This window comes from Miscanthus floridulus, chromosome 14 (assembly GCF_019320115.1).
Source record: "Miscanthus floridulus cultivar M001 chromosome 14, ASM1932011v1, whole genome shotgun sequence".
NCBI classification, from domain to species: Eukaryota; Viridiplantae; Streptophyta; class Magnoliopsida; order Poales; family Poaceae; genus Miscanthus; species Miscanthus floridulus.
The window spans coordinates 646,415-655,575 of record NC_089593.1 but is presented as its reverse complement, the minus strand read 5'-3'; the positions used below and the strand labels follow the sequence as shown (position 1 = coordinate 655,575).

At 44.1% G+C, this 9,161-nt stretch overlaps 1 long non-coding RNA gene across 1 annotated transcript; it reads right to left on the bottom strand.

Annotated features, from left to right (window-relative positions):
* Window positions 1-7,606: 7,606 nt before the first annotated feature.
* LOC136504172 (uncharacterized) lies at window positions 7,607-8,219 on the bottom strand. Its single transcript, XR_010770795.1, has 3 exons — window positions 8,125-8,219; window positions 7,950-8,042; window positions 7,607-7,868 (listed from the first exon to the last, which is right to left on the bottom strand). It is a non-coding gene; the product is annotated as an uncharacterized lncRNA (long non-coding RNA).
* Window positions 8,220-9,161: the final 942 nt, after the last annotated feature.

Below are 9,161 nucleotides of genomic sequence, written 5' to 3'. Positions count from 1 at the left end.
CCAGATTCCAAGACCTCCACCGCCCATAGGTAGTATTTTCCTAAACGTTAAATGGTATACAGTCGGTCCCCTGCCGTTTAGCCATTATTTGGGCTAAACGGTCCATTAAAGAGGCTCAATGGCCAATTAAAAGGGTTACACGGATGATTAAACAAAATGATGCACCACTATGTAGCGTTTACACGGTGTTTAAATGGGCTAAATGATCGTTTAGGCTAACAGTGCCTATAAGGTAGTTGCCGTCGTTGGGGCCATGGTCGTCGCCTCTGCCGGTCTATCACTGCTGCCGAGGATATGCTCTTCTGCCTAGACTCCTAGGCCTCCGCCGCCCCTAGGGCCGCCCCTGCCAATGGGATCCGCCTCCACCTGATCCACCTCCTCCTTGCTGAGATCTACTCTGGCTCTCAGTCCACCGCTGCCCCGCAGGTTAGCGCGCCTACCGCCGCTATGGGGGCGTAGATGTCGGCCGATCAATTCACACTGGTGTAGATTCAGGCACGCATGGACGCGCACGGCTTCTGCAACTAGTCTGGAGGTCACACCGTCGCAGCCCCGACCACCGCCCACCGCCTGGCCTAGCCAGCGAGCGCGAGCGGGGGCATGGGCGCACGTGGGCCTCCGACCGTGGCCTGGCCACTCGGCCGCCGCCTGGCCTAGGCGACGTGCGTGCGTGGGGGCACGAGGTTGGTGCGCATACTGCGGACCAAAATTTCCCTCCAAAAAGAAACTCCCAGACCCTAGATCAATGGAAGGTGATCCCACAAGAAGGAGAAGATGATGGGTCACGCAATGACGCTGCCTGGCAGCGCCCAGGACCGACCGTGCGTCCGTCGTGTGGAGGATGCGGAGGACGCCAGGTGGCCTCACCTACCGGCTCCTAATAAGATCAGTGGATAGATAGGAGTTGCTTCCTCATACTAGTGTACGAAATATCACGGTGTCATCGCTCTATAGCATAGGGAGCATGAACGTTAGGCCCTATTTGGATGGACTAGGACTAGTTAGTCATGGTTAAAAAATAGCCATCTAATTAAAATTAGCCAACTAGTTGTTAGTTCATACCTGTTTGGATCCTGAACTAATTGTTAGGTTCTATAGACTAGAAACTAGTTCTTAGCCCTAATAGTTGGGTTCTATGGACTAGTGAACTAACAACTAGTTGGGGGCTTTGGCTAAACTTTATCCCACCCATTAGTCCTCCTATTTGGATCCTCAAAGGCTAAAGTTTAGCCAACTAGTTATTAGTCCAAGGGATCCAAATAGGACCTTAGTGTTCTACTGCCATCGCCCGACCTTCGAGTTCCAAGTCCCCACTAGCACAAAATGCATTCTCACATATGGGGGAATGGTATTAACCATTGTTTATCTAAACAGTTGTTTAGTTTGTTTAAACAAAATTTAAACGGTAAACGAATACACTGTATTGTTTAAGCCCTAAATGATGAATTAAATGACTAGACTATTTTTACCCATTTAAACCATTAAAACCCGTCTAAATAAAATTGAGCTAAATGGCCATTTAATTCACTATTTAGTGAATAGGAGGATAACAACTACACTATTTGGCAATCAACTAATTAACATCATAAGTATATGAGGTGTAGTGAGATTTAGTTTTCTTCCAAAATTTGTTTTGTAGAATACTTATTTTTTTACATGCATAAGTATGTATACTTTCTAACATATTTGGTTTTTACATACATAATATGTATATTTAGTGTTTTTTATATGAAACGGGAGGGGTGTGAGACCCTACTAGAAATATATTAATAAAAAAGGTAACAAAAGTAAAACCAGAGCTCAAGAAACAAAGGAAGTCAAAAAGAAAATAGAAAGAAATACACAAAGTCTTCTAGCCATAATTCAATATGTGGGTGAGTTTTGCTTTTTCTCTAAGAATAACTAGAGCAAATTCCTTTTTGAAAACATCTTTGCATAGTTGAACCTAATGACGGATATTATTGAAGATAACGTTACGGATGGTCCAAATATCCTAACAAATTGTGATGATGATCTCCAGAGAGAAAGGCAAACTGATCTATACCTTCAAGCTTTCTATGATGTCAAAGTAGTCACTGGTATTAGGTGCCACCAGATTTAGACTAAACCAATAGGCTGAAGCAAAAGGACAATCAAAGATGAGATGGAAAAGGTCTTCTTCCACAGCCAAGGAACAAAGGACACAATTATAGTCAGGCAAATGCATATTTCTTCTTCTAAGAAGGGCTCTGCTGCTCAGCCATTCCTTCAAGATAAGCCGGAAGAAGAATTTCTTTTTGTTTTGACAGGCCGACTTCCAGAGCGACTTGACTCTAGAAACATGTTGATGCCTAATTAGCTATAAGTCTTGCTGCATGAGAAGCTTGGAGATCCCTGAATGTAGGCCCATATGTCAGGACTTGTTTGCAAAGGTAGTCCTTGAATAATATATTGACCAGTTCTTGGAATTGTGCATAAGCTTCATCAGAAAGTGGTAAATGAAACAAAGAATGCAGTAAAAGTGTAGAAGCTGCCACCTGAAGGGAAATATGTTGATTCTTGGAGTAGGAGAAAAGCTTCAGGAAAGCTTGACTGCAGACCCTGCCTCCCCAAAGGCCATGCCATAAATAACAAGAAACTGCATCTTGTATTGAAACCATAGCTATAACTTTAAACTGAATTTGAAGCTTTAAGATATCACGCCACCAGAGGGAACCTCGGAAGGTGCCACCAGGGAAGGGCAATCTACCTCTTATGTAATATTTATCCCAAACTAACTGTACCCAGGGTACATCCACTCTATTTTAAAACTTATGAAGGTGCTTTAACAAAAGGCTCTCATTCTGAACTGTCAGATTTAAGACTCCTGGCCCACCTTCTTGTTTAGGGAGACAAACCATTTGCCAGGATGCTTTTGGAGGCTTGTTGTTATTAACATCTAAGCCTCTCCATAAATAGTGCTTTCTTTATTTGCCAAAAACATTTAGACCGTTTAGCTCCGTTTAAACACCATCTAAATAGCTTAAACGCTGAACAAAGGATGACATACCGTTTAGCGTTTAGCGTTTAAGATAACACTGGTATTAACAGAGGCGATCACAATGCCTATATGTGCCACAACGTCTCTGCTAATCATAGATTTACAAAGGAAGTCACACTGCCCACCTAAGAAACTAGATTTCCAAATGCATGTGCCTTAAGAAGCAGAAGTCCATAAATTGATTAAAAAATTAAAAGCATGTTGGGGTCTAGGTCGTCCTGTAGCCACCGACATTGTAGATGCAAAAGTCACTGTGGTTTCCCTCCTTGAGACAACTTGGAAGAAGAGGATGACCCTGCACTAGGGCAGCAGGTGACAATGACCCTAGGATCAAGGGGGTTGCCACAGAAACATGACGGTGAAGGCACCACCGCTACCATGCCCTAGGATACCCACCATGGGCCCGTGTGTCGGACAGCTCCGCCAAATACACCACCACTCTCACCAGATCTAGGCTGCTCTGCACGTCGATCTATGAAAGGGAAGAGAGAGTGAGGGCGAGAAACAGGGAGAGAGCATATGAGTATCTCACCCATACACACCGCCCCTGCCATCCATGCATGCCGGATATGCATAGCAGTAGCCACCACCATCCTCAACACACTGCCATCACCATTGTCGTCCCTAGGACTTGACTACTAGTGCCACTAGATCCATGACCTCGCACGCGCTTAGATATGGGGAGGAGTCGCCACGTGCTAGACTAGGCTTAGCGTATGCCACAATTGATGCCTAGGCCTACCCGCCCATAGCCCTAGCACCATCGCCGCCAGCGCCCTAGGATTTGGGGAGCTGCCCTGTGCTAGACCTATGTAGCAGCTATGTCGCCTTTGCCCCCCAAGCCTGCACGCCCATGCCCCAGCACAATCTTTGTCGCTCCACTAGATTTGGTGGATGAGTCGCCCCATGCTAGATCTGCTTGTCGGGGATCGGAGGAGCTATGGTTTTTGGTTTAGTTGGTTGGGAGAGGGAGTTGAGTGTGGGGCACTAAGTGAGAGAGAGAGAGAGTGCGCGTGTGTGCGTGACAAGGGTGCCAGGTGAGAGAAAGGCGAGTGGGGTGGCAACTGAATTGGTGGGAGAGAAAGACCGATCAGTTAAGATTTGGGGTAGGCCTTTTATGAATGGTGAGTTTTCAAATCTCTTAAGAGGGCCGCCTCTATATATGATGATGTTTTTTTTGAGAAAATGATCTAGGGGGAGGATCCCCACCTATAAACCTTTCATTGAAAATTTAAAACAGGTCCTTGAAGGACACTTACAGCAGGTGAGTTTTTCCAGGATTGCTGATAAAAAAACAAGCGCTAATGCTAATTTCAGAACCTACTCCCTTAGTTTATTGGACTTCGTAAATAACGTACCACCTCTAAAATTCACTAGGTATGTTCAAAGGTTTAAGTATTTCATATCGTCTCTGTAAATAAAAGAGGATATCTTCAAAAGTTATTTTTTATTGTCAAAAGTCATTTTTAGTGCCCAAGAGTTCTGACATTGTGGTGGAGGAGCAGTGAAGCAAGGGCAGAAGGAAGGATTTACACTAACGGACGGAAAAAGGAGAAGAACAAACAGGTGGGTTGGCGAAAAAGGAGAAGAACAAAGATGTGGGTAGGCGGGTGTCGGACGGAAGAAGTGCCGATAGAAACTAAAAGCGGCATAAGCATTTTAGGACAGGTGCTTCCCTATAAAACTTTTATGTCAGTAACCTGTCCGAGTGGGTGTATCATGACAGGCATACGTGGTTATCCTCAGAAAAAAACATTTTCTACAAGGTCTAGCTTTAGAGTAACTCCAAGAGACTCTGTATCCTTTGTAATTCCTAGGAAGAGAGATTTTGGTGAAACAAGTACCTTTCAACAGCTTCTTTAATTGGTTATCCAAATATAGCCGTCCCCTATTTCGGAATTCTAGCTAACCAACAAGATATATAATTTTTTAATGTCACATACAGGGGGAGGGACCCATCTGAATAAGGTGCAAGGCTAGTGATCGAACCCTGGCCGGCTGGCTCAACCACAGGGAGCACATGCCGCTGCACCATAAATGCGTCTGCAATAAAAAAAGTTGTTGGAGAGTAGAAACATATAAAAAAGATTTTTATGCAAATGGCTCACCAAATGATGATATAGAGAGTGAGTTTTAAAAATACTCTTATGGATGTTCTTATAGTAGTATAAGTATATATATGACGTTAGGACAACTTATTAACTAGTTCAAAAATTAAGGTTGTCCTAACTAACGACATATATTTAAAACCCGAGGGAGTATGGTTACGTTGAAATTTAATTTTCTTATTAAGTTGCTCTCTCTTTCTAGGATTTGTTTGCACCATATATTTATTTTTTTACTAGCAAAAGGTGCCCGTGCGTTGCAATGGGGAAGAAATAAATCCTTGTACATCAAAATTGTCTTAAAAATAAGAAAATCATTTGTTTGTGTAAATATGATTGTACAATCTGTTCACTGAATTTATAATCAACAACAACAGGATTTCTATTTAAAATTACCTAACACGATAGCACTATGTATTGTCTGCTTCGAATTCTATACGAAGTAAAACAGGGTTCATGTTAACGCGTAGCTGTCATCGCCACACAGATGCATTGCTCCCTCCCATGGCATCTGCCATGGTTGCAATATGCTGCGCGCGCAAGTTTTATCTCCTCCTTACCTCCAAAAATACAAAAGAAAAAAAAATCATCATCCCAAATCTCGGTTGCCATGTCTAGCTGCAGAAGCACTTGGCTTCTTAACGTGTGCACCTGGTCTAGCTTGGCGCCGCCGGCAGGCAGAAGTGCCTCAGGAACTTGCCACTACCGTGCTCGATGATTCACCACGCCTCCTGTCCTGGCACGCTCGCCGCTGATGACAATACCTCTTGGCGGCCTCCTTCTTGATGCCGGGGAGGTCAGCATTGAACACGTGCACCTCGGGGGTTTCCTTCCAGTCGATGCGCATGCTGGTGGGGATGGGGCACTGCTTGTTGGACGTCCTGGGAGAGTGGGTCGAACACGTTGCTGTTGAGCACCAGCGACATGCTTTGCTTCTTGCGATCGGACCTGAACTCGATGCTGCTTTTCTAGGAGATGTTGCTAGCTGCTTCGGTTGCTGCTCGTATCGAACTTGGAGAGTGATTGGTCCATTGCCGTTGTATTTTATTATATAAGAGCAAATCGACGATCTGTTGGACGTGTCGACGGGTCGTTAAGGGTCCAGTTCTGATGTCTCCTGCTTGTTCTAGATCGCCATCGCCAGTCGGGTTAGTCGAGAAGGTTAGCACCAAGACGGTTTGATTTCGTCCGTGGTCACAGTGAACTGCATTGACGGAGTCTATTCACTTGTTTTTTATCTATACCTCTATCCCTAATAATAAAGAGGCAAAATTGATTCCCATTTTTTTTGGCATGGCCTCCTCTAACAAATTCCGTGAATGTGAAAACTGTTTCTGTTTGTCTCTACAACACTCCTATGTTATATATAATAACAAACGCAGGCTTTCTTGAGATAACCTGGATAGGATACATGACTCGTGAGCTAGACGGAAAAAAGGGACGCAGGTAATACGGCCAAGGTAATTGGAACGGGAGCTGGTGGTACACGGAGAAACCAAGAGCTAAAGGCAATCTCGAACGTGCATGCTTGGGAAACGAACATGACGATGTGCAATCCGAGACGATTTGTGACTGCGAGCTCAGGTTTCGAGCGGCCTCGGAGGCCATGGACGATAATATTCAGACAAGAACCGGGGGCCTATTTGGATTAGGATTCCTGGCTATCTAGCCTCATGAAGTCTTGCATATGTCATATAAAACAATAGGAAGGATGTAGACAGTCGAAAGAAAAGACAGGTTTCACATTCACGGAGCTAGTTCGGGGACGATGGACGAAAAAAATGGGCTAAAATTTCACCTCTTTATTAATAGACTAGGAAAAATGCCCGTGCGTTGCTACGGTTAAGAAATAAGATAACCAACTGCTCGTAAGCACTAATGTTCTGTGGCACCGTCAAATGAATCTTACCTTTGTTACGTCTTCTGTTATCTCAATATTATAAAACTCATTATTCACTACTACAAAAAGCATTTTTAGGGGCGGCTGGTAACCCTTTGTAGGGGCGGTTTAGCCAGCCGCCCCTACCGAACCGTCTCTACAAATCATGCATTTGTAGGGGCGGTTCCCAGGCCGCCCCTACAAATAGATTTGTAGGGGCGGTTGGTGATTGAGCCGCCCCTACAAATCTATTTGTAGGGGCGGCTGGTATTACGAACCGCCCCTACAAATCTATTTGTAGGGGCGGCTCAAGAACCAACCGCCCCTACAAATCTATTTGTAGGGGCGGCTGTAGTGCCAGCCGCCTCTATAATACCTGTTTGTAGGGGCGGTTCAATCTAGAACCGCCCCTACAGTACATTTTCCCGCAAAAAAAATTCAAATTTACAATTCAAATTCGACCAGAACTGTTTGTTTCTGCGTATTCCATCCAGCATCCGCGTTGCCGAACGGCCCGCGACCAACGTTCCAAACCGCGTTCGCGTTGCCGAACGCCACGCGACCAACGTTCCGAACGCGACTATATAAAGTACAATTACAAGTCCAATTCGTAATGATATATATATACAATCCATCATTAAATATACAAATTTCATACACATTGTTATCAACGTCCTAGAGCTAGCCTTTCAGTCTCACGAAGGTGTTGGTACTGAGGATTTGTACCTAAGTCAGACTCTCGATCATGGTAGGCGCCTCTGACGTGTACAATCTGGTCCAATATGAAGTTGCAAAGGTCGCCGACGAGCTCTAAGAGTTGGTCATCCTTGTATGGGTCTCTTTTCATTCCTTTCTCTTCTCTCCACTACAAGAAAACAAGTTTCAGTTTAGTATTTCATACCATTTATGAAGTTTTTATACTACGGGTGAAGAGGTTCAAACTTACCCTTAAGGGGTGTCTCCTGTAGGCACCGGTGTTACTCATCATAGAACATATATAGTATCCACAATGTACACTCCCAGGCCTCTGCTTGGGGCACTGTGTGTTTTGCATATGAAAATATTAGGTAATGCTTTTGACAGCCATGTAACGGAGTACTGAAGAAGTAAGTTACACTTACCGCACATAGTGTTTTTATAGCCAGCTTTTCCTTCCTCGCTGGATCATGCCTTCCGTGATGATGAGAGACATAGAACCTAAATGCCCTGTTCGAATTATTTTAGCAAATACAACTTGTTAGTATGCATAAGTGAACGTTACAAGTATGTATACAGACATATAAGCTAATGAGGATTGTCGATATGTATATGTCTTGAGAATCGATATGAAGTCTTTGTATGTCGCCGGGTCCTTATCTATTGAATCAAAGACCCATGCCATGCTCTTCCCGACATCGACGGCTATACAAATCCAGTGGTTGCTGCATGGATTTAATCATAGAACTAGATAAGCTCTTTTACATCGAATAAAATATATCGAACATAGCTTTAAGTTATAGTTGAACTTACTCGAAGTTGTATGGTAGCCATATAGTAGAGTGTTGTTGGAGATTTTTGAAAGCCAGAGCAATGTATGCCGCAACCTTAAGGGACTCTTCCCTTAGCTTCGCACTACGGATGCGCTCTTTCTCCCGAAGAGTCTTTGCAGCTGCTAGCTCTTTGGCATCCAGTGTCCACCATTTAGGGTAATTAAAATTTGTTTGGGCTATAGCTTGAGGGTCTACATACCCGGCTTTCACACTTGGCATTTGTTTGACAATGTGCACTTGCATTCTACAAATCACGGCGTGGGTTAGTTACAACAAAATTCAAAGATTACATTCATATCATATCGGAAGGATAAGGACTTACAGGCACCACGTGCGAATTAGATTCATCTCCATTTCTCCCAGGTGAAAGCATGTGTGCATGTCATTGAAGTCAAAGACAATTTTCCCGGCTGGGCTTCCAAATGTGCCGGTGGGAAAGCATGCTTGTATGATATCTATGCTCGTTGGGAGAACACGCAAGTACCAATCATGAAACCTTCTCATTCCAAGTGGTAGGCGCTGGATGTCCCGGTTTGGTAGGAAGGGCTTGCCTCTTTCATATTTTTTCGGGCAATCCTTTGACCATTCGATGGCATCAACATTTGGATACTGCTTTGCAATTTGGTGAA